This window comes from Anas acuta, chromosome 17, assembly GCF_963932015.1.
Source record: "Anas acuta chromosome 17, bAnaAcu1.1, whole genome shotgun sequence".
NCBI lineage: Eukaryota > Metazoa > Chordata > Aves > Anseriformes > Anatidae > Anas > Anas acuta.
In genome coordinates, this window is record NC_088995.1 from 15,152,137 (window position 1) to 15,175,234 (window position 23,098).

Below are 23,098 nucleotides of genomic sequence, written 5' to 3' on the forward strand. Positions count from 1 at the left end.
TGCACCCAGCAGCACGGCCGGGCCAGGGAGCGGAGGCCTGCAGCGCCCCGGCCTTATAGCGGCACCCGGGGAGAACTTTCTCATGTAGCTGCTGTCCTCGTTAGTATAGTGGTGAGTATCCCCGCCTGTCACGCGGGAGACCGGGGTTCGATTCCCCGACGGGGAGGTTGTGCTGTTTTGTGCTCGGCGGTGGTGGTGCAATGTGACCGAAGCCGTTACTTAGTGGGACGGGGAAGAACATGCTTTCTCCAGGGATCCTCACTCGATCGCTAGTAAGGCTGGGGTTGTAGGCCAGCGTTTGTCTGTTTTGCACCTCAAGATTGGAAAAACTGAGCATACTTTTTGCAAGTTTTTGTCTGTTTGTTTGTTTGTTTGTTTTGCCAGGGGAAGCGGGCTGCAGCCGCCCTGCGGGCACCCCTCTGGCTTTTACTGTGGGGGGCTAGGGGACCCACCCCTGCTCTCCTGGGTTTAGCAGAGCACTGCAGACAGGCGGGGAAAGCCCAGAGCTGCACGGCAAACTCCGTCCCGCAGGCAGCAGCCGCTGCCGCGAGTGAGCACCCTCCGCATGTTCGCGGCAGAACACAGCTGCAGCCAGGACACCCACGGGTGCTGGGTGGCACCATATTTGTGGCCAAGAAAAGCGTTTAAGAGAGCCGAAATAGCTCAGTTGGGAGAGCGTTAGACTGAAGATCTAAAGGTCCCTGGTTCGATCCCGGGTTTCGGCAGACTTTTTTTTTTTTTTTTTTTTTTCTTTTTCTTTCTTCTTCTTTCCTTACCCAGGTGAATCTCTCTGCCGCCGACCGGGGCTGTAGCCCGTTCCCGGTCGAGGGAGGGTCTACTTCGGGTCGGGTTTGCAGGCCATTCCCGGCAGGGACAGCAGCAGGACGCGGTGGGTGCCTGGGCAGCGGCTGGCTTGGTGGTGAGGTGTCCTGCGGGGGCAATTGTATGTATCGTCCTCGTTAGTATAGTGGTGAGTATCCCCGCCTGTCACGCGGGAGACCGGGGTTCGATTCCCCGACGGGGAGATTATACATTTTCTGAAGCTATTGATTTTTTTTTCCTCCTGAACTTTTCCAGTTTCCAAAGACGGAGAAATAAATAAATACATAAACGTGTGCTGCGCTGCTGCGTGCCACTCGCAGCCTGACCCAGGGCCCAGCAGCCCCAGGGATCTCGGGGGGACAAGCCCATGGATCTCACTGCCCGTCCTATTCCCCCCACGCACTTCCCGTCGCCCCTTTCTCCACCCGTTGAATTAACGAAGCGCACACCCGCTCCACGGGGAAGTCCCGTCCGATGCAGCCAGATGTGCCCCGGCCCTGCCGGTGACTCCCTAGGGAGCAGGGGAGAGCAGCGGCCGCTCCCCGGGGTGGGACCAGGCGCTGGGTGCCCGCCAGGGTAGCTCGGCGTTCACGGACCTGGCCTCCAGGCAGGATGCTGAAAACGAGGCAGGGGGATGTAGCTCAGCGGTAGAGCGCATGCTTTGCATGTATGAGGTCCCGGGTTCAATCCCCGGCATCTCCAAGAGAGTCCTTTCCTTTTCATCTTTTTTCCCCCCTTATCTTACCTGCGGTTACGGTTGCCATGTCACACTCACCGAAGGAAATCTCTGCAACCTGAACGTGCAGCCTGGAAAGGCCCACGGTGGAACAAGATGGCTCTTTTGTCTTCTCAGGACTATGCAAACATAAGATTTTCACACCTCTCTCATGTTTTTCATTGCCAAACTGTGGCCCTGTGGGATACAGAGCAGCCCAAAAGGCACCAAACCCTGAAATGTGGGGGGATGCTGCACTGCTCGCCCTGCCTGACACCGCCACAGCCCCGTTGCTTGTCTCCACGCAACCCTGTAAGCAGAAAGGAGCTGCTTCAGGGCTCTCTGCACCACACTCCCAGAAACAAAGGAGAAGGCAAAAATAGCCAGGACGTGTCAGGTTCCTGTACTCACCAGCTAAGATGGTTGCGAGAGTTTTTTGGGGAGTTTGGCCACCAGATCTGGTCCCCAGAATTTTTTTGCCAGGAACATGATTTGACAGAGCAGTCAACTGTTTCTTTAGCTTTGAGGATGCTGAAATTGTCCCCAGCTCAAAAAGAACCAGTTCCCAGCCTGTCTCTAAAAATAGTTGCTTAGGGCTAAAATCTGAGTTTCCTTTCTGTTGTGTGAACATCCAGAGAGATTCATCCTCCCTTCTCAATTGACTTCGGTGCTGCCTAGTCTTAAGATTTTCAGTACTCAGTCATGTACCCCCAGACTCTCATATTTTGAGAGGGATTGCACTACCCTTACATGATAAGGGAACCCTATTTTTCTGTCTCAAGGGTATATTATAAATCATTGCAGATTGTGGTTGATGTCAATTGCCATGTAAATTAAGCCCATACAAGGACTTTCTACTGTTTCATCTTCCCTTTCATTTGTTGTCTGGTTACTACTTAATATTACATATTCAGTGAAATGTCCTAATAAATAAATAAATAAATAAATAAATAAATAAATAAATAAATAAATAAATTACTTTTTAACAACTTTTGTTTTTTCTTTCTCTAGGTCTGCCAGTGGCTGACATGGTAGAAAGATGTGCTTTTCTATTCCATTTTTGTGAAGTTAGAGGCAGTGCCAATTTAAATTTTGACTGAGGCTCTGCAATGGTGTGTTGAGGAATTTTTGAAACAGCAAGGAGGCCATGACTTGCTGCAGCTGAGCAAACCAAGATACCAGGACGATTACGAGGAATTCCCATGACGATGTTTTCTTATCGCCCGACTGAGGAATTAAAAATATTGTTGCAAGCAGCTGGCACTTCCTTCAAGGACTACACTACATGACTGCTAATCACAAAGGGGTTGTTTTCTTCCACGTGGGGTTGTTTTCTTGCAGTTGTTTCTCTGAGTGCTTTCAACCAATAATCTTGTGTGAAACTCTATCCGCCCCTGCTAAATTTGCTATAAGAGTCAGACTATTTAGGTAATAAAGAGAGAGCATGATATGACCGTATTGTAGTGTGTCATGACTTCGGCCGTTCTTCCTGCAACAATGGTGCAAGTCTATCTTACTACTTCAAATTCAGTGATGCAACCTGAACTAATATTAATTAACTTTCAAGGATTCAACCAATTTAAAGCTTTTGGACAATGACAGTTATTTGAAAACATTCCTACAGGTTTATTTTCTTCATTTACATTTGTTGTCTATCTCCATCTCATTCAAAGCAGTCAGGACTGGTTTGCTTCTCTCTTGTCTAGAAATTTGCACTAGAAACCAGTGTTAGAATCAGAATCCTGATCTAAGAGTATGATGAAAAATGTTGCACTCCAAGTTGGAAATTGGAGAGGAAAATGTTCCTGTATACATAAGAATTGTGCTCAGCTGATTACACTTTTTCTTACACCTTAACAGATGCTTACATCTTTTAACTTTAAACCTGAAAAGCAACATGTAGTTTCTACGTTTTCCTTGGGAATAGTATACTCTTCTGTATTTTGCTTCTATACAAACAGTTCCAAATTTTAAAGTCATGTTGTCAGTCATACAACCAAACAACCTTGCATGACATTACATGTCACCCCCCAAATAGATCAAGCCCTGAACGCAAGACCAGACAAGTAATAATGCCAACATGTAAAACTAACTTGTAGATACATTACTTTTTGGCAGTTTTTTTGGCGCCTCCAAGGATGGTGACTCGACCACTTTCCTGGGCAGCCCATTCCAATGCCTAACAACCCTTTTGGTAAAGAAGTTCTTCCTAATATCCAACCTAAAACTCCCCTAGCACAACTTCAGCCCATTCCCCCTCCTCCTATCACTGGGCACGTGGGCGAACAGACTAGATGAAAATCTGTGAATTTTGCCTTTAAGGTCATTTTCTTTTTTCTTTTATTCATTTATTTATTTATCAGGCTCTGTACTAATTTTCCTCACAGAATGACTAACAGAAATATGACCCTTGTGCACCTTTTGCAATTAATTCATTAGGTCAACTCTAACCACTAAGCCCCTTGTCAAGTTATTTCTATTAGTGATAAGGAGCAATAGCCCTTAAAACACTGAAGCCAGGTATACAAGCCTATTCCACAATGTCTCTTGGCTCCACCCTTGTTAAGTGAAATCTGACAGATGTGGATCATTTTGACTTTTGCTACATAGGCAGCATGAGGAGGAGGTGGTGGTGGTAGTGGTCTATCAAAGGGGAGTTTGAGGCTTGTGTTATGTAGAGTGTTTTTTCTTGTGGTGAAATGGACTCAGTGTTCCCCAGTACGCTGCTTTTTCTTCATGTTTTCTACCATCTCTGTGAAATACTTCTGGAGACCCTATGAGCTAGCTACATTGGTGGTGCCTTCTCAGTACAGTAAAAATCTGGTGGTACGACTTCACTGTGAAGCAGTTTGGAAGTGACTCAAATTCAGAAGCCAGCAGGTAAGTAGTGTTCCTGGGTTCCATAGCTGATTAATGTTGAGGAGTTTGAGTACTTCCTTCAACTTGTCTGTTTACAGTGAAATTACATACATGGATTCGAAGCTTCCTTCCCAGACCTAAAACAAAACAAAACAAAAAACCTCAGAAGCTCAAATGCATACAGGTAAGACTAACTTTGAAGAATGTTCCATCTTAAATACTTAAAAACAATAGGCTGTATGAAAAAGGTGCCATAATGTGAATTCAGATTTTGCCTTGTGGTAAGTAGAAACAGATCTGGATAGATAGTAGTGGCATGATTGTTACTTTCACTAAGTGGAAATTGTGAGAATGTGCTGTTCATAAGAGAAATGGCATTCTCACAATAGGTAAGTCAAAAGCAGTACGAAGAAAGCCTGTCCTCTTCCCTATAGGCCTGCAACTCCACTGTGGAGAAACTTTCAGATGTCCACCAACTTAAAAAGAACTGATCTTCCTCCCCACCTGTACAAACAAGTGTCTCAGCTATCAGGGGTAAGCATCCTTCTGTGCAAGGAAGACAATATAGTGGGTACACACACTGTGCCACCCTGGGTTTAACCTACGTGACCATGGAGAGGACTTCAGAAAAAGGGATGGAAAATCTACCAGGACACTAGAGGCATGGGTATGTGAGTTGCAACGAGGAAAAAAAAAAAAAAAAAGGAAAAAAGGGGTCCTCTGAAAAACTTGTTGCTCTAAATTCCAGTGGGTAGTACCCAGACTGCTGGGTGCCCGGTACACTGGCCCTGACTCCCCGGGGCCATGGGGAGGAGCCAGGGCACCAGCCCCAGGGCTTCACAGCAGTGCCTGGCACCTATGCCGCAGAACTCCTGGGGCCCCACGGCAGCGCCTGGGCGCTGCCAACATCATCACAACACCCCTTGTCCCTTCACCACACTAGCATGAAACATATTCCTTCAGAATTACTGCTTTTTTAAATTTTGTCATAACTTTTACATTCATAACAATCATCCAGTCCATGTTTTGCCCATTACTTTTCTGAACTATCATCCTTATCTCACATTCCTCGAGCCCCACGTTGGGCGCCACAAAGGACTGTGGTGGTTTTACTCAGGTGGGTGGCCAAGCTCCACCACAACTGCTCCCTCACTCCCTCTTCTCAAAGAGGAACAGGGATAAAATACAATGGAAAGGGCTACAGGGTTGAGGTAAGGATGAGGAGATCACACAGTAACTATCATGATGGGCAAAACAGACTCAGCATAGGGAGATAATACTTATTGCTTATTACTAACAAGCTAGAGAAATGAGAAACAGAACAAAGAAACCAGAAGCACCTTTCTCCCCTCCCACCGCCCCCATCCACCCTCTTCCACCTCCCACCTCCTCCCCCCTGACTGGCACAGGGGAATGGGGGTTATGGTCAGTCTATAGCACTTCTACTCTGCCACTCCTCAGTCATCCTTGTCCCCTGTTCTGTGGGGTCCCTCCCACAGGATGCAGTCCTTGGTGAACTGATCTGGTGTGGGCTTCCCACAGGCAGCTCTTCAAGAACTGCTCCAGATACGGGTCCATAGCACGGGGTCCATCCCTCAGGAGTAAACTGCTCCAACCTGGGTCCCCCATGGGCAGAAGCTCCTGCCATGTTACCTGTTCCTGAGTGGTCTCATTTCCATGGTCCTCACCAAAAGTCCCAGGGGACTTTTGCTCCAGCACCTGGAGCACCTCTCCCCCTCCTTCACTGACCTTGGTGCCTGCAAGGCTGTTCTTCTCTCACTCTGCCAGCTGCTGTGTGGTGCAGCGTTCCCCCCCCCCCCCCACCTCCGTCTTAAATATGCTCTTACTAAGGTGCAACCAATGTCACTTATTGGCTCAGCTCTGGTCAGCAGTGGGGCTCTTACCTGACGTGGGGCAGCTTCTATATTCTTCTCACAGAGTATCTCTCTGCTACAAAAACCTTGCCACGTAAACCCACTAATGTCCTGCGACTCCCGACGGGCCCCCGTGACGAGTGGCGGACCTGGGGCGGTGATACCTGCCGGACCCCTGGGCCCCGTGTCCAACTCCAGGTGGTGATTCCCACCAGGCCCTGCATTGGACCCAGGAATCTGACTCCTGCCGGGCCCCCGAACCCCGTGGCGGCCCTCGGGAAATGAATCCCGCCAGGGCCCAGGGTCCACGGTGGACCCTAGGTGGCGACTCCCACCAGGACCCCGGACCTGGAGGCGGACCCCAGGCAGCGACTCCCACTGGGCCCCCGCGCCTCAGAGGGTAAGGACCTCTTCCTCAGAGTCGTGAAGAAGGGGCTTTTCCTCAGGGTTGGGGCCGGAGGAGAAGGGGCTTTTCCTTGGGGTTGGGAGTTCTCCTCATGGCTGGGGCCAGAGGGGAACAGTCTTTCCCTTCTGCTTGGGGCTGGAGGGGAAGAGGCTTTTCCTCAGGGTGGGGACAGGGGAAACGGGCTTTCCCTTTCTACCTGCACAAGCCAGGACAGGCATCACAATCTCACACCTGCACTTGGTTTAGAATTTGGCGTAAGGCATTCATGCCTCTTACAAGCACCCAGGATTGAGAGTATATTTCAGCTGTGGTGAGCAGTACTGCTGCTTTGTGAGCAAACTTAAACTGCTTACTGCCTGGAGAAAATGATTTCAAGATCTTACTGCTTTTGAGACCCTACCTGGAGCACTGTGGTCAGCTCTGGGGCCCCCAGCACAAGAAAGACATGGGCCTACTAGAATGAGTCCAGAGAAGGGCCAAAAAGATGACCAAGGGGCTGGAGCCTCACTCCTACACTGACAGGATTAGGGAGTTAAGGTTGTTCAGCCTGGGGAAGAGAAAGCTGTGGGGATACCTTATAGCAGCCCCTCAGTACCTAACAGGGGCCTACAGGAAAGGTGGGGAGGAACTCCCCAGGGGGAATAGTGATAGGACAAGGGGGAATAGCTTTAAACCAAAAGAGAGCCAGCTTAGATTACACATCAGGAAGAAGTTCTTTACTTAGAGGCACTGGAACAGGTTTCCCAGAAGCTGTGAATGCTCCAACCCTCAAAATGTTTAAGGCCAGGCTGGATGAGGCTTTGAGGATCCTGGTCGGGTGGGAGGTGTTCCTGCCCCTGGCAGGGGAGCTCATCTTTGAGGTCCCTTCCAACCCAAACCATTCTGTGACTCTGCAACAGTGGTAGCTAGGGTAAGGTTTAGGGTAAGGGTTAGGGTAAGGGTTAGGGTAAGGGTTAGGGTAAGGGTTAGGGTAAGGGTTAGGGTAAGGGTTGCATTAAGGCTAAGGGTAAGGTTAATGATAAGGGTAAGGGTTTGGCTAAGGGTAAGGCAAAGGGTTAGTGTAAGGGTAAGTGTAAGGTTTAGATTTAGGGTAAGGGTAAGTGTAGCAGAAAGGGTAAAGGTTAGGGTAAGTGTAAGGGTACGTGTAAGTGTTAGGGTACAGGTTATGATAAGGGTAAGGGTTAGGGTAAGTGTAAGGGTTAGCTTTATGTTAAGGGCTAGGGTTAGGTTTAGGGTAAGGGTAAAGGTTGTGGTAAGGTTTAGGGTAAGGGTAAAGGTTGTGGTAAGGTTTAGGGTTAGGGTTATGTTAAGGGTAAGGGTAAGGATAAGCCTTAGGGTAAGGGTTAATTTTAGGGTTAGGGTGAGGGTTGAGATAAGGTTTAGGGTTAGGGTAAGGGCAAGGGTTTGGGTAACTGTTAGGGTAAGGGCAAGGATAAGGGCAAAGTTTAGGGTAAGAGTTAGGGGAAGGGTACAAGTAAGTGTTAGGGTACGAGTTATGTTAAGAGTAACGGTAAGGGTTAGGTTTAGTGTAAGGGTAAGGTTTAGGGTAAGTCCTGAACAGAATCACAGAAGTGTATGGATACGGGTAAGGGTAAGGTAAGAGTAAGGGTATGGGTAAGTGTAAGGTTTAGATTTAGGGTAAGGGTAAGTGTAGCGGTAAGGGTAAGAGGATGGGTAAGGTTAAGGGTAAGGGTTAGGGTTACTGTAAGGATAAGCGTTAGGGTAAGGGTTAGAATAAGTGTAAGGGTAAGTGTAAGGGTATGTGTAAGTGTTAGGGTACAGGTTATGATAAGGGTAAGTGTAAGGGTTAGCTTTATGATAAGGGCTAGGGTTAGGGTTAATTTTAGGGTTAGGGTGAGGGTTGAGGTAAGGTTTAGGGGTAGGGTAAGTGTTAGGGTAAGGGCAAGGCCAAGGGTAAGGGCAAGAGTTAGGGGAAGGGTACGAGTAAGTGTTAGGGTACGAGTTATGTTAAGAGTAATGGTAAGTGTAAGGGTTATGGTTAAAGTGTAAGGGAAAGGGTTAGGTTTAGTGTATGAGTAAGGGTAAGGGTAATGTTTAGGGTAAGTGTATGGATGAGGGTAAGGGTTAGGGTAAGGATAAGGTAAGAGTAAGGGTATGGATAAGTGTAAGGTTTAGATTTAGGGTAAGGGTAAGTGTAGTGGAAAGGGTAAGGGTAATGGTAAAGGTAAGAGGATGGGTAAGGTTAAGGGTAAGGGTAAGGGTTAGGGTAAGTGTAAGGATAAGTGTTAGGGTAAGGGTTAGGGTGAGGGAAACGGTAAGGGTAAGAGGTAGGTTAAGGGTAATGGTAAGGTTTAGGATAAGGGTTAGGGTTAATGTAATGGTTAGGGTTAGGGTAAGTGTTAGGGCAAGGGCAAGGGATAGTGTAAGGGTAAGAGTTAGGGGAAGGGTACGAGTAAGTGTTAGGGTATGGGTTATGTTAAGGGTAACGGTAAAGGTAAGGGTTAGGGTAAGTGTAAGGGTTGTGGTTAGTGTAAGCATAAGAGTAAGGGTTAGGTTTAGTGTAAGGGTAAGTGTAGCGGTAAGGGTTAGGGTAAGGTTAAGTGTTAGGAGAAGGGTAATCGTGAGGGTAAGGGTAAATGCAAGTGTAAGGGTTAGGGTAATTGTAAGGGAAAGTGTACAGGTAAGGGTAAGTGTAAGGGTAAGGATAAGGTTAAGGGTAAGGGTACGAGTAATTGCTAGGGTACGTGTAAAGGTAAGTGTACGAGTAAGTGTAAGGGTACGTCTTATGGTAAGGCTAAGGTTAAGGCTTAGGGTAATGGATAGGGTAAGGTTTAGTGTAAGGGTAACGGATAGGGTAAGGGTTGGGGTAAGGTTTAAGTTTAGGGTAAGGGTTAGGGTAAGGTTAACGGTTAGGGTTAGGGAAAGTGCAAGGATAAGGGTAAGGGTTAGGGTAACAGATAGGGTAAGGTTTAGTGTAAGGGTAAGCATAAGGATAATGGATAGGGTAAGGGTTGGGGTAAGGTTTAGGTTTAGGGTAAGGGTTAGGGTTAGGGAAAGGGCAAGGGTTAGGGTGTTAGCATAAGGGTAAGAGTAAGGGCTAGGGTAAGGGTAATGGATAGGGTACGAGTAACTGTTAGGTTAGGGGATATGTTAAGTGTAACGGTAAGGGTTAGGTTTAGTGTAAGGGTAAGGTTAAGTGTAAGGGTAAGAGTAAGGGTATGGGTAAAGGAAACGTTAAGGGTAAGAGTAAGGGTATGGGTAAAGGAAATGTTAAGGGTAAGGGTCAAGGTTAGGGTAAGCGTAAGGGTAAGGGTAACATTAATGGTAAGGGTAAGGGTATGTGTAAGTGTTAGGGTACGGGTTATGATAAGTGTAAGGGTAAGGATTAGGGTAAGGGTTAGGGTTATTGTAAGGGTAAGCGTAAGGGTAAGGGTGAAACTAAGGATTAAGGTAAGGGTAATTGTAAGGGTAAGAGTAAGTGTTAGGGTAAGGGTAAGAGTTAGGGTATATGTTAGAGGAAGGGGAAGTATAAGGGTAAGGCGAAGGGGAAGGGTTAGGGGAAGTGTTAGTGTAGGTGTTACGGTAAGGATTAGGTTTAGTGTAAGAGTAAGGGTAAGGGTTAGGGTAAGGTTAAGGCTAAGTGTTAGGGTACATGTTAGAGTAAGAGGAAGTGAAAGGGTAAGGGTTAGGTTAAGCGGAAGTAGAAGGGGAGGGGAAAGGGTAAGAGGATGGGTAAGGGTAAAGTTAAGGGTAAGATTTAGCTGAAGTGTAAGGGTAATCTTTATGGTAAGAGTTAGGTTAAGGTTAAGGGTAAGGGTAAGTGTTAGGGTAAGGACAAGGGTAAGGGTAAGTGTAAGAGTGTGGTGGTTTTACCGTGCTGGGCAGCTAAACCCCACAACTGCTCTCTCACTCCCCCTCCTTTAGATGAGGAGGGGGAGAAGCAAAGCAAAGAACAACTCACGGGCTGAGATAAGGATAATTTAATTAAAGGGAAATAATTATAATAATTAAATAAAGACTACCATGAACTAAACAATTTAACTAAGGGGAAATAAAAAGGGAAAGGGGAAAAGGAAAAAATAAAAAGAAGGGAGGAAAACAAACCAACAAAATAAATGAAGGCTATATGGAAGTGCAGAGGAAAGGAATTACTCTCTACTTCCCACAAATGAGCGATGATTGACCATGTCCTTGAAGCAAGGCCTCAACTCACACAGCCGGTGTTCAAGAGGAGGACCGACATTTTCCCAACGAGAGCCCACCCCTTCCCTCTTCTTCCTGTTTCCACCTTTTATTGCTGAGTGTGACATCACATGGTATGGAATATCCCTTTGATTGGTTTAGGTCAGCTGCCCTAGTGATGTTTCTCTCCTCACTTTTTGCCCACCCCCTAGGAGGGTTAGAGAAAGGCCCAATGCTGAGCCACTGCTGCTCAGCAGTAGACACAACACTGGTGTGATAACACTGCTGTTCCAGCTACAAGTACAGAGTATGGCACTGTATGGGCTGCTGCCGGAAAGTTAACATTCCAGCCAGACTCAGTACAAAGAGGATGGGTAAGGTTAAGGGTAAGGTTTAGGGTAAGTGTAAGGATAAGCATTAGGGTAAGGGTTAGGGTTAATTTTAGGGTTAGGGTAAGGGAAACGGTAAGTGTAAGGGTTAGGTTAAGGGTAAGGTTAAGGGTAAGGTTTAGGGTAAGGGTTAGGGTTAATGTAAGCGTTAGGGTAAGGGTGGGTCAAGGTTTAGGCTTAGGGTAAGTCTTAGTGTAAAGGCAAGAGTTTGGGTTAGGGATAGGGTAAGGGTTAGGGTAATTGTAAGGGTTATGGTTAGTGTAAGGGTAAGAGTAAGGGTAAGGTTTAGGGTTAGGGTAAGAGTAAGGGTAATGTTTAGGGTAAGTGTAAGGGTAAGAGTGAGGGTTAGAGTAAGAGTGTAAGGTTTAGATTTAGGTTCAGGGTAAGTGTAGCAGAAAGGGTAAGGGTTAGTTAGGGGAAGGGAAAGAGTAAGGGTAAGTGTTAGGATAAGGGTAAGCAAGTGTAAGGGTTAGGGTAATTGTAAGGGTAAGTGTATGGGTAAGGGTTTGGTTAATGGTAAGGGTAAGCGTAAGGGTATGTGTAATTGCTAGAGTAAGTGTAAGGGTAAGTGAACGAGTAAGTGTTAGGGTATGGCTTATGGTAAGGGTAAGGATAAGTGTTAGGGTAAGGGTTAGGGTAAGGGCAAGGATAAGGGTAAGGTTTAGAGTTAGGGTTAGGGTAAGGTTTATGGTAAGGGTAATGGATAGGGTAAGGGTTAGGGTAAGGGTACGAGTATGTGTTAGGATACGGGTTAGGGTAAGTGTAAGGGTTAGGGGAAGGGGAAGGGGAAGGGTAAGTGTAAGGGTTAGGGGAAGGGGAAGGGTGAAAGTAAGGATTAGGGCAAGGGTAATAGTAAGGGTTAGGGTAAGGGTAAGTTTTAGGGTATATGTTAAGGTAAGGGGAAGTGTAAGGGTAATGGTTAGGTTAAGAATAAGGGTAAGGTGAAGGGGAAGGGGAAAAGTAAGGGTAAGGGTAAGGTTCAGGTTTAGGGTTAGATTAAGGGTAAGGGTTTGGGTAATGGTTAGGTTTAGGATAAGGGTTAGGGTAAGTGTAAGGATTAGGATAAGGGTTAGGGTTAGTGTAAGGGTAAGGGAGAGTGTTAGGGTATGTGTTAGAGTTAGGGGAAGTGTAAGGGTAAGGGTGAGGTTAAGTGTAAGGGTAAGGGTATGAGGAAGGGGAAGGGTTGGGGTAAGGTTTAGGGTTAGGTTTAGGTTAAGTGTAAGGGTAAGGGTAACAGTAAGGGTAAAGGTAACGGTAAGTGTAAATGTAATGTAATGTTTAGGGTAAGGGTTAGGGTTAGAGAAAGGGTTACGGTAAGGGTTAGGGTAAGGGCAAATGTAAGGATAAGGGTTAGGGTAAGCGTAAGTGTAAGGATAAGGGCTAGGGTAAGAGTAAGTGTAAGGGTTAGGGTAATGGTAAGTGTAACATTAAGGGTAAGGGTAAGGTTAAGGTTAAAGGAAAGGGTAAGAGTAAGGATTTGAGTAATGGTAAGGGTAAGAAGGGTTAGGGTAAGGGCTACGGTAAGGGTTAGGTAACGCAGTGTACAATCTGGGACGTCACACCCAGAGCTGCCTCTGACAAGGTGAGTGAGGAACAGATGTAGCAGTTGTGTTGTAGGTCTCACTGTTACTCTGAGCATCCCCTCTTTGTCTTTTAGAGCTGTTGTAGCTGTTTGAAGAGGGTAGATTGAAGCATCTGCCTTGGGGGCTGGTAAGCGGGCAGAGGTAAGGGAGCAGATGAGAGTAACTTACCTAGCTGTGCTGTGTCTTTGGATGCTGCCTCGGCCTATGCTTTTGTTTTTCTTTCACAGGTGTCTCGCACAGGCTCAAAGGAGCAAACCGCACTCTGAAGAGCTGTGTATGAAGAGGTGCTGGTCATGAGCTGGGTTGGAGCAGAACGACCAAGTAGCACAAGGTGACTATGAAAGTTGTCCGTCTTGATTTGCAGGTGCCGTGGCAGGCTCTCCACAGAAGTGACTGAGGATATGAGATAAGGCCAGAGAGTGACAAGGAGCAGCATGTGCAAGGATGGTTTCCAAGTGCTGCAGTGGCTTTCTCTTCTGTTCATCAGGTGCCACAGGCAAGGTGGGTTGTAACATCAGTCTTTATAATCTCAGGAAAGCAGGCCACTTGAATGCTGCAGGGCATCTGAGAAGGGTGTTCTGGCAGAAAAAGCTTGTCTGGCACGGCGGTGCCTGATGGCAGTGTGTTTCCTCAGGTGAAGAGGTGCCTGGAGCCCCATCTCATGTAGCCTGCGCGTGCCTTGAGGAGGAATCCTGCTTTCCAGCCATCCCTAAAGCTAAGTTTGGCTTGAAATGCCCTGTCTGTGTGTTGGGTGGGGTTGTACCTTGGCATGTGCGTGGTATGTGCATGGGGATGGCTTTTAAATCAGTGCAGCAGGGGAACGGGATCCAGTAACAACTGGGTAAAGAGGCCATGGATTCATCATCCTTTTCAGCCTAGCGTGTGCCAGTCAGGGCAGTTCCAGTATGTGTTCTATGGTGTATGGTTGTGTCTGTGTACTATAGTATCCATTACCAGGTCTTGTTCCCATAGTTGTTGGCTTCTGCAGTGCTTGCTGAGCACCATATCATGGGTCGTAAATGTATTGTTGGCAAGGGGATAGTAATGAAGCAGTTTTTGTATTTCATTGGGACTTGGAAAGGCTGATCTCTCTCAAGACCTTGATGTTGTCTGCTTTTCTTGATGGTAGCCATCACGGCCCTCAGTCTCTGGCTTGTGTGTGTTCGTGCTCATGTACGGTTTGGGAGCCTGGCTCCACGTGGTTTTGGGTCCCGGTTCTGTAGTTTTTCACTACTGTTTCTGGTTTGGGGGGAGGGATGGCTCCCTGCCTTGCTCTGGCTGGCCCGCCCTGAGCCGCCCCCCTCCCCCTGCCGCTGCTGCGTGGTGCCAGTCCGCCCTGGCCCGGCAGCATTGAAGGTGTAGTGAGATCCTCGATTCAGCCTATGTTATTGGCTACAGATTGATTCAGGGTTTTAAGGTTTCAGGGATAGGGCACTAGGGTTGGGTTTCAGGGTAAGGGGTTTCAGGGTTTATGTTTAGGGTTTTAAGGTTTTTAGGGTTGAAGTTTTAACGGTTAGGAATTTAAGGATTTGGGGTTAGGGTTTTAAGGGTTTCAGGGTTAGCGTGTTAGGGTTTTAGAGCTTTTTGGGTTGTAGTGTTGATACGTTTTTTAGGGTTAGGGTCTTAGGGTTTTATTTTTGGTCAGTTATTTACAGTTAAGGTTTTAAGATCTTAATTATTTTTTTTTCAGGTTAGGTTCTCCAGGGCTAGGGTTTTGAGTATCCTAATTTTTGGGGTTTGGGTTTTGAGCATCCTGAGTTTTTGGGAAAGGGTTTTGAGCATCTTAATTTTTTCAGGATAGGGCTTTGAGTGTCCTAAGTTTTTGGGTTAGGGCTTTGAGCGTCCTAATGTTTTCGGGATGGGGTTTGGAGCATCCTAAGTTTTCGGGATAGGGTTTGGAGCATCTTAATGTTTTGGGTTTGTACACTGCTTGTACACTGTAGGGGCCTGCATCTTGAGGGAGGGTTGGGGCTGTTTGTACACCTTTGGGGCCTGCATCTGGGGGGTGTTGGGAGCTGCTTGTATACTGTAAGGGCCTGTGTCTGGTGGGGGGCTTGGGGCCTGTGTCTAGGGGGTTGGGAACTGTTTGTACAATGTCGGAATCTGTTTCTGTGGGGGTTGGGAGCTGTTTGTACACCTTTGGGGCCAGCATCTGGGGGTGTCTGGGAGCTGCTTGTACACTGTAGGGGCTTGTGTTTCGGGGGGGGCTTATGGGCCTCCCTGGAGGGGGGGGGTTGGGAGCTGCTTATATAGGGTAGGGGGCCTGCCTTGCAGGGGTTGGGAGTTGCTTGTAGAATTTGGGGCCCTGTGTCTGGGGGGTTGGGGTCTGTGTCTCAGGGGGGTTAGGAACTGGTTGTACACCTTTGGGGCCTGTCTCTGGGGGGGGAGCTACTTTTGAGAGGGGTTGGGGCCTGCATCTGTGGGTGGTTGGGAGCTGCTTGTACACTATAGGGGCCTGGGTCTCAGAGGGGGGTCTGGACTGTTTGTACACCTTTCTGGCTTGTGTTTGGGGGGGGTGGGTGCCTGTGCCTGGGGGAGTTGGGAGCTGCTTGTACACTCTAGGGGCCTCCATTTGGGGGTCTTTGGGGCCTCCCTTTGAGGGGGAGGGAGTTGGGAGTTGGTTGTACACCTCTGCGTCCCATGTTTTGGGGGGGGGGGGGCAGGGGGTTGGGACCTGTCTCTGAAGGGGCGGGTTGTGAGCTGCTTGTACACCTTTGGGACCTGTGTCTGGGGGGGGTGGGGCCCGCGTCTGGAGCCTGTGTCTGGGTGGAGTCCAGTTCTTGGGAGGGGGTGGGGGGGTGGGAGCTGTTTGTGGGCAGTTGGGGTCTGCATCTGGGTGTGGTTGATGCCTGCTTCTGTTGGCAGTTTGGGGCCTGCTTGTAGACTTCTGCAGCCTGGGTTTGGGGGCTTTTCTGTAACGTTTGGGGTCTGCATTTTTGCTTTGGGATGCATCTTGAGCTTTTGAGGCCTAGCTGTAGCGTTTGGGGCCTGTGTCTGGGGCTTTTCTGTAGCATTTTGGTCGTGTGTTTGTGATTTGGGGCCTGTATCCAGGGTTTTGCCTTTTTTGTAGTTTCCATCTTTGTGTCTGTGTGTTTCGTTGTTGGTTGTCTGGGGTTAGGGGCAGTTTGGGGTTTGGATTAAGGTCAGTGTCATTAGCGTTAGGGGGTTGATAATAAGGGTTAGGGTTGTGGTTAGAGTTGTTAGGTTTAAGGGGAATAAGGATTTCAGGGTAAGGGGATCAAGGTTGTGGGAATAAAAATGTTTTTGCACAGTTACATCCTTTAGAGGGAAGGAAGGTGGTATTGAGATATGCTTGCAGTGATAAGAGAGCTTAACAGTGTGAAATGTGTTCATCTGATTCGTGTCAATATGGAACAATGCTCGGGCCACATGATATGATGAAATGTGACCTTCTGTCTTACATACCCATGTATAACCGCAAGTCTAAGAAAACCAGAGTGGTTAATGTATATAGTTCTTGTATTTTGCAAAGGAATGGTCCAGCAATTCAGGTCAATAGGGGATAAGAGAACAAAGGGGTTTCAGAATAACTGCTAACTATTACAACTGCTGCATGGGACACTATGCAAGTCTCTGACATCCAGCCAAGATGGACAAAGGAAAAGGACAAGGGAAAAGCCTGGGAGGAAGACTACGAGCTTTCAGCATGAGAGACCCCCAGAGGGACCACCGGAGACTGATAACGCATGCACCAGTGGGAGGGTTCAGATTCCAGGAACTAATTATAATAACCCTGCCTTTCCTAGAAGTAGTAATGAATATGTATTAGCCTAGCAGCATAAAAACTAGCCTCCTGATGTAACTGGTGTGCGTCTTGGTGGAGCAGAGACTCCCGGCGCACCCAGTGCTGTTTGCTTACCTCTATTCATTTAATAAATTGTAAACTTCAATTGCAATCCTATTTGGGACCCAGTCATTTATTACAACTGGGGGCTCGTCCGGGAGGGCTTTGGTTCCTGATTTCTGGTTTGATCTAGGAGAGGCACCCCCACCATTTGGTGGCTGCTCTTTGAGTCAGGTCGGGACTAATGGCATCTTGAACCTGAATAAAGGTAAGCAAAGATTTGATTATTTTTTTCAGCTCCCTTGCCAGCTGCAGCACTATATTTTGCCCGTAATTCTGTGTGTGAAGATCCGAACGAAGACGACGGAGTTGTAAGCATTTAAAGCGTATACCATTCGGTTGGGTGGGGTTTGGTTGCCTGTGTGTGTAAGAGTGTGACTGAGATGGAACTTAGTTCCGAAGCGATTGTGGAGGTCTTCTAACCGTGTTCCAATCTCCCGCGAGGGACTTGGCCGGTGAAGGACCGAAGCGATTCCTATAGGATTTGTGGGTGTGTGATAGGTCCTCAACCCCCTGCAAGACACTCTTACTAAGGTAACCAAGGGCTGTGGGAATTGCCATAGTAAAATTCCTAGATGGGTCAGACAAAATCGAAGACCAGAGACCAGAAGAAAGGGAGCAAATTACCAGTCATACCACCAGAAAGTCCATTAGGAATAACGATTAGAAATTGGAATGATAGGGACCCCAGAAAAGGAAAAAGTAAATTAAAAATGGTCCAGTATTGTGTGACAGAATGGCCAAAGGAGCCTTTAAAACTACATGTCTTTCGGCCTGTTTTTGGATCCTTTGAAGACTGGATTTGCCAGGCCTTAAATATCCATGTTAATTCAAAGGAACCTTTTAGCCAGGAAGAAAGTGATTATGCAGGATTATGGATCAGGAGGACTCCACGTCCTTTTCCAGCCTCAATATTTACACTAAAAGCAGGTAAGAAATTTGAAGAAGAAGAAGAGCATGAAAAAGAAAAAGAAGATAAACGTGAGCCGTTGGATAACCTACCACCTCCATATCCTAACAATCCACCCCCGGCGGCTCCCCCTCCAGTGGCTGTGGTATCTCCACCAGTACCACCGTTGCCCCAGCTTCCACCACCAACAGGACCAGAATTAGACCGACCTCCGGCTGCATGCACTAGAAGTAGGACTGCCGTATCCGAGAGAGCTTCTCTATATCCCTTAAGGGAGGTAACTGGTGTATAACTGGTGTGCGTCTTGGTGGAGCAGAGACTCCCGGTGCACCCAGCACTGTTTGCTTACCTCTATTCCTTTAATAAATTGTAAACATGAATTGTAACCCTATTTGGGACTCAGTCATTTATTACAACTGGGACCTCCTGATGGGTGGAAGCTGTTGGGATAGCCTGGGATGCTGAGGCATGGTGCTGCAACAAGGTTGGTGGTCAGTGGCACCCTGGGGCAGGCCGAATTGGGAGGGAGCGAGGCGGTGGGTGGTCGGTGGCTTCTGTGGAAATGGTCCTTGTGTGGGGGTGAGGGCGGCACATTCAGAGGAACCTTGACAGGCTGGGGCAGGCAGGCAGGAACCTTTTGAAGTTCAGGAGAGGGAAATGCCAAGCCCTACCCCTAGGGAGGAACAACTCTATTCACCAGCACTGGATATCTCGATACTAAATAAGCATTTCTTCATGGAAGGGGTGGTTACACATTAGAACAGGCTGCCCGGGGAAGTGGTAAGAGTCCCCATCCTTAAAAGTATTTGAGAGACGTGTGGACATAGCACTTAGGGATACGATTTAGTGGTAGCATTAGGTTGATGTTTGGACTTGATGTTCTTAAGGGCCTTTTCCAACATAAGAATTCTTGTTAAGGATGGGGATTCAAATAACAAATGCATTTTCGGGAAGTGGCTCTATCCTTCATTGTAGGTGACAGCAGCTCACCTTGCAAATGGAATCCACCCAAAGATCTCGGGTCATGTCATCACAGATACTGTAGAAGGGAAGAAAGTTGGAACTTTTTTTTCAGAGGGAAAACCTGCAGGTGAGTACAGAAGTAACATGTACACTGGGAGCTGTAGAGATTCCCTGAAAGTTTAGGGTTGAAATTTGGCTAGGCCTGCCTGTTCAACAAATGGGAAACTATGCTCTGCTTGACAAATGGCTTTTGAAAGGTAATTTTCAATGTTGGAATGGAACATCTTGAATCCTCTTCTCGGGTTCCTTCCAGCTGCATGACTTGCTGCATCGGCCTTGCATTCAAAGAACTAAGTAGAATTTGTATTGTTTTCAGTCTTAGAGGTTATCATCTCTTATTGATGATCTCAGGGTGAAAGCATGCATATAGAATGTACTGCTGAACTAAGATAGTGTGCAGTTTCATTTTTTATCCTGTTCTTTTTATGACTCAGTCTTTTGTTACTGTATGCAGCAATGTTTTCCTGCCTCTGTGTTGCTGTGACAATGTAACAAGGGCCGCAGAAAGTCAGACCAAAGATCTGTGATCTTAGCAGAATAGAACAAGTATAGACTGATACTTGTGACTTGCACTGTAAGACAAGCAAATGCCTTGGAGTATAGAAATGTTTAATGGATTTCTTGTAAAAATTGGCCATATCCTTTGAACCCATGTAAACACTTAGCATCCATGGGTCACAGCAGTCACGTGCCTTAACTAGGCATTGTGTGTAAACTCTGGAGCTAGCTTCACTAAGTGAAGAACCGCTGCCTTTATTTTGTGTGTGCTTGTGGGCAGGAGGAGTGAAATTTGCTTCCTGCTAGCTTGTGATGCCCCCATCTTCTGTATGTACAGAGAACATGGGTGATCGATTTCTGTTCAACTTCTATGATACTAGACATCATCTTTTCCCTCATCTCTTTTTCACATGAAAAAGGTTTTTTCTTAGTCCTTTTCTACAGAAACTGTTCCAAACATTTGGCAATCCCTGTTTCTCTTGGCTGAAACTGTTTTTATTCTACTGTGACCTTTTTAAGGTGGGCAAAAACAAAATTTTGTGTAGCATCCAAGATGCAAATGAACCTTCCGTTTATAAGATAGCAAGGGTACCTTTGAGTTTTGATTAGATTGGTGATGTTTTTTGTTGCCTTTCCTAGGCCTTTTCTAAAAGGTTAAACAGGGAAGTTGCTGTTCAACGCTGATGAGCATTGAAGTGATGTTTTCATAGGATTGTGTGCAGTACCAAGGCCTGATTTCCCCTTCTGCCTCTTCATTACTTCATGTTTATCTGCTGTGAATTGTACTTGCTACTTGGTTGCATAGTGGCTGCAAAGGAATCACAGGCTGGTTGAGTTTGAAAGGACCTCCACAGGTCACCTGGTCCAACACCCCTTTTGTGTTCAAAGAACACAAAAATATACTCCACGTTATAAAGTATGACCTCGCTTTAAAAAGCTGTTTTAACAGTCCTTCATTAAGTCTTATTAATCAAGTGTCCCCTAGTTCTTTTCTTACGCTTCCCACTATACCTCCTGTTATTTTCCTTAACGTGGGAATTCCTGCTCTGGCAATTTCTGTAGGACACTTCTTAAACAGAAGTCTAGGCATATTAGTCACGTTTCAAGTCATCTGTTTCAATTCAGACAACTTCAAGAGTTAAAAGTGAAAACATAGCTTATCCATGAGCTCCTTGAGAACTCCTTAGTGAAATGCTGCCTGAGCCTTTTGACTTCTGTTTCTGTGTCAAAACTTGTTCTGTATCGTTTCAGTTGGAGATGGATTCTTTGACATCCGTGCCAAGAAAAACCTTTCTTCCATAGGAGCCCTTCAATGTACACAGAGCGGAGAAAGAGCAGCTATTCTGCAAGTTGGTACTCAGGCTGGTTTTGGCTTCCCATACTGTTTGTACATTCCCATGTTGTTTTGCAATCTTTTCTCTTTTCAGTAGTTATATAATAAAACTTTTTCAAAGGATGCCTCCCTGTTTTCAGTAACCTCCTTACGCCCTGAGATTTAGCCATCCTTGTATTCTTTTGCTCTTTGTTTTTTTGATACAAGTCGTAGAGTTGTTGGATCCCCGAACTCTGGGATGGCCACCGTGCTGAGCTCTGGGTTGCGTACCTCCGGAGGGGCGGGAGGTGGCCATCCTGATCCTCTGGGGTCTGGCCTTGGGCGGCGTGGGGGCCACCATCACAGGGCCAGGGAGTCCAGCAATGGGTGGCACAGGGGCTGGCTGTCCTGTGGTCCGTCCTCGGGTGGATGGGGGGGCGGCATTCCCAGGGCCCGGGGGTCCAACCTCCGGTGGCCAGCAGTTCCAAGCCCTGAGGGAGTAAGTCTCAGGTGGCAAGGGGGCAGGCTGTCCCTTGACCCGGGGCGGATGTTCTCAGGCTCATGGGGCCCGGCTATCCCGGGAGCCGGCCTCTGGAGACACAGGGACTGGCTGTCCCGTGTACCGGGGGTCCGAACTTGGGCGGTGTGGGGGCTGGCTGTGTTGCAAAGCAGGAGGCTGTCATCCGCCGGCTTGGGGATTGGCTGTCCCGAGCCCCTGGACTTTGGTCTTGGGCGACGCGTGTGCTAGCTGCACCGGGTTCCGCGGCCGACCTCGAGCGGCTCGCAGAAGGTGGTCCCATGTGTGGGAGTTCGGCCTTGGGCGGCGTGGGGTCTGGCTGTCCCTAGCACCTAGGCTCCGGTCTTGATCGACGCATGTGCTAGCCGCATTGGGGTCCAGGTCTAACTTCGGGCGGTTTGGGGACGGCGATCCCAGGGCCCGGGTGTCCGGCCATGGACTGCACGGGGGCTGGCTGTCCCATGTCCTGGGGGTCTGTCCTCAGGCGCCGTGGGTGCCGGCCGTAACATGAAGTGGGAGGCTGTTGTCTGCCGGTTCAGGGACTGGCTGTCCCAGAGACTGGGGTTCGGTCCTATGCGGAGCGGCGGCCTGCCATTCCCAGCTCCTGGTTGCCGCCATCCAGAGGCGCGAGATCCGACCATCCCAATCCCCTGGGCTCCGAGGGTCTTGGACGACGCGTGTGCTAGCCGCACTGGGATCCCGGGCTGAACTTGAGCATCACTGGACGGCAGTCCTGAAACTGGGAGTTCGGCCTTGGGTGGCGCCAGGTCCAGCTGTCCCTAGCCCCTGGGCTCCGGTCTTGGGGGATGCGTGTGCTAGCCGCACCGGGGTCCGGGTCCAACCTCGGGCAGCTTGGGGACGGTGATCCTGGTGCCCGGGTGTCCGGCCACGACAGCGTGGGTGCCAGCCGTACTCTGAAGCAGGAGGCTGTCGTCCACCAACGTGGGGACTGGCTGTCCCAGAGACCAGCATTTTGGTCCCGTGCGGAGTGGTGGCCGGCCGTTCTGAGCTCCCAGTAGCCTCCATCCAGAGGTGCGGGATCTGACCGTCCTGAGCCCCTGTGCTTCAGTCTAGGGCGACGCGTGTGCTAGCCACACCGGGGTCCAGGGCCGAAACAGAGAGGCACAAGAACGGTGGTCCTGTGTCCGGGAGTTCAGCCGAGAGCGGCACAGGATCCAACAGTCTCGAGCCCCTGGACTCCGGTGCTGGGTGACGCGTGTGCTAGCTGCACCAGGGTCTGAGGCCAACTTCGGGTGGTTCGGGTACGGCGATCCTGGGACCAGTGTGTTCGGAAAAGACCCCCATGTCCCAGGGGTCCAAGTTTGGGTGCCGAGTTTGCAGGCTATGCCGTGAAGTGGGAGGCTGTCTTCCGCCGGCTCGGGGACTGGCTGTTCCGGAGACTGGCGATTCGGTTCTGTGCAGAGCAGCGGCCAGCTGTCCCTAGCCTCTGGTATCCGGTCTTGGGCAAAGCATGTGCAAGCCGCACCAGGGTCCGCGGCTGACTTCTGGCGGTTCGGGGATGGCTATCCCGGGACACGGGTGTCCAGAAATGGGCTGTGCGGGGGCCGACTGTCCCGTATCCCGGGGGTCCATCCTCGGGCACTGTGGGTGCCGGCCGTGTCATGAAGTGGGAGGCTGGCGTCTGCTGGCTCAGGGACTGGCCATCCCGGAGACTGGCGGTTCTGTCCTGTGTGGAGTGGCGGCCGACCATCCCGAGCCCCTGGGCTCTGGTCCTGGGTGACGCATGTGCTAGCCACACCGGAGTCTGGGTCCAACCTCGGGTGGCTCTGGGATGGCGAACCCAGGACCAGGGTGTCCAGCCACAGGTGGCGTGGGGCCGGTTGTGGCGGGAATGGGGAGTCTGTGTTCCGCTTCCTCGGGAACTGGCCGTCACAGAGACCTGTGGTTCTGTCCCATGCGGAGTGGCGGCCGGCCATCATGCACCCCTGTGCTCCGGTCCTGGGTGACACGTGTACTAGCAGCACGGGCCTCCGGGTCTGACCTCGAGCAGCTCTGGGACGGCGATCCCAGGACATGGGTGTCCGGCCACGGGCGGCATGGGTGCCGGCCATGCTGTGAAGTGGGAGGCTGTTGAGCGTCCTAATGTTTTGTGTTAGGGCTTTGAGCATCGTAATGTTTTGGGTTGGGTTTGGGTTTTGAGCGTCCTAAGATTTTGGGTTAG

At 48.9% G+C, this 23,098-nt stretch overlaps 2 long non-coding RNA genes and 4 other non-coding genes across 6 annotated transcripts; all 6 read left to right on the top strand.

Annotated features, from left to right (window-relative positions):
- Positions 1 to 94: 94 nt before the first annotated feature.
- Positions 95 to 166, top strand: TRNAD-GUC (transfer RNA aspartic acid (anticodon GUC)). The gene has a single exon. It is a non-coding gene; the product is annotated as a tRNA-Asp (tRNA).
- LOC137841334 (uncharacterized) lies at positions 119 to 2,995 on the top strand. Its single transcript, XR_011088573.1, has 3 exons — positions 119 to 272; positions 781 to 970; positions 2,549 to 2,995. It is a non-coding gene; the product is annotated as an uncharacterized lncRNA (long non-coding RNA).
- Positions 653 to 725, top strand: TRNAF-GAA (transfer RNA phenylalanine (anticodon GAA)). The gene has a single exon. It is a non-coding gene; the product is annotated as a tRNA-Phe (tRNA).
- On the top strand, positions 954 to 1,025 carry TRNAD-GUC (transfer RNA aspartic acid (anticodon GUC)). The gene has a single exon. It is a non-coding gene; the product is annotated as a tRNA-Asp (tRNA).
- Positions 1,453 to 1,524, top strand: TRNAA-UGC (transfer RNA alanine (anticodon UGC)). The gene has a single exon. It is a non-coding gene; the product is annotated as a tRNA-Ala (tRNA).
- A 9,949-nt stretch (positions 2,996 to 12,944) lies between the features above and the next one.
- Positions 12,945 to 17,609, top strand: LOC137841188 (uncharacterized). Its single transcript, XR_011088479.1, has 3 exons — positions 12,945 to 13,292; positions 16,894 to 16,967; positions 17,563 to 17,609. It is a non-coding gene; the product is annotated as an uncharacterized lncRNA (long non-coding RNA).
- Positions 17,610 to 23,098: the final 5,489 nt, after the last annotated feature.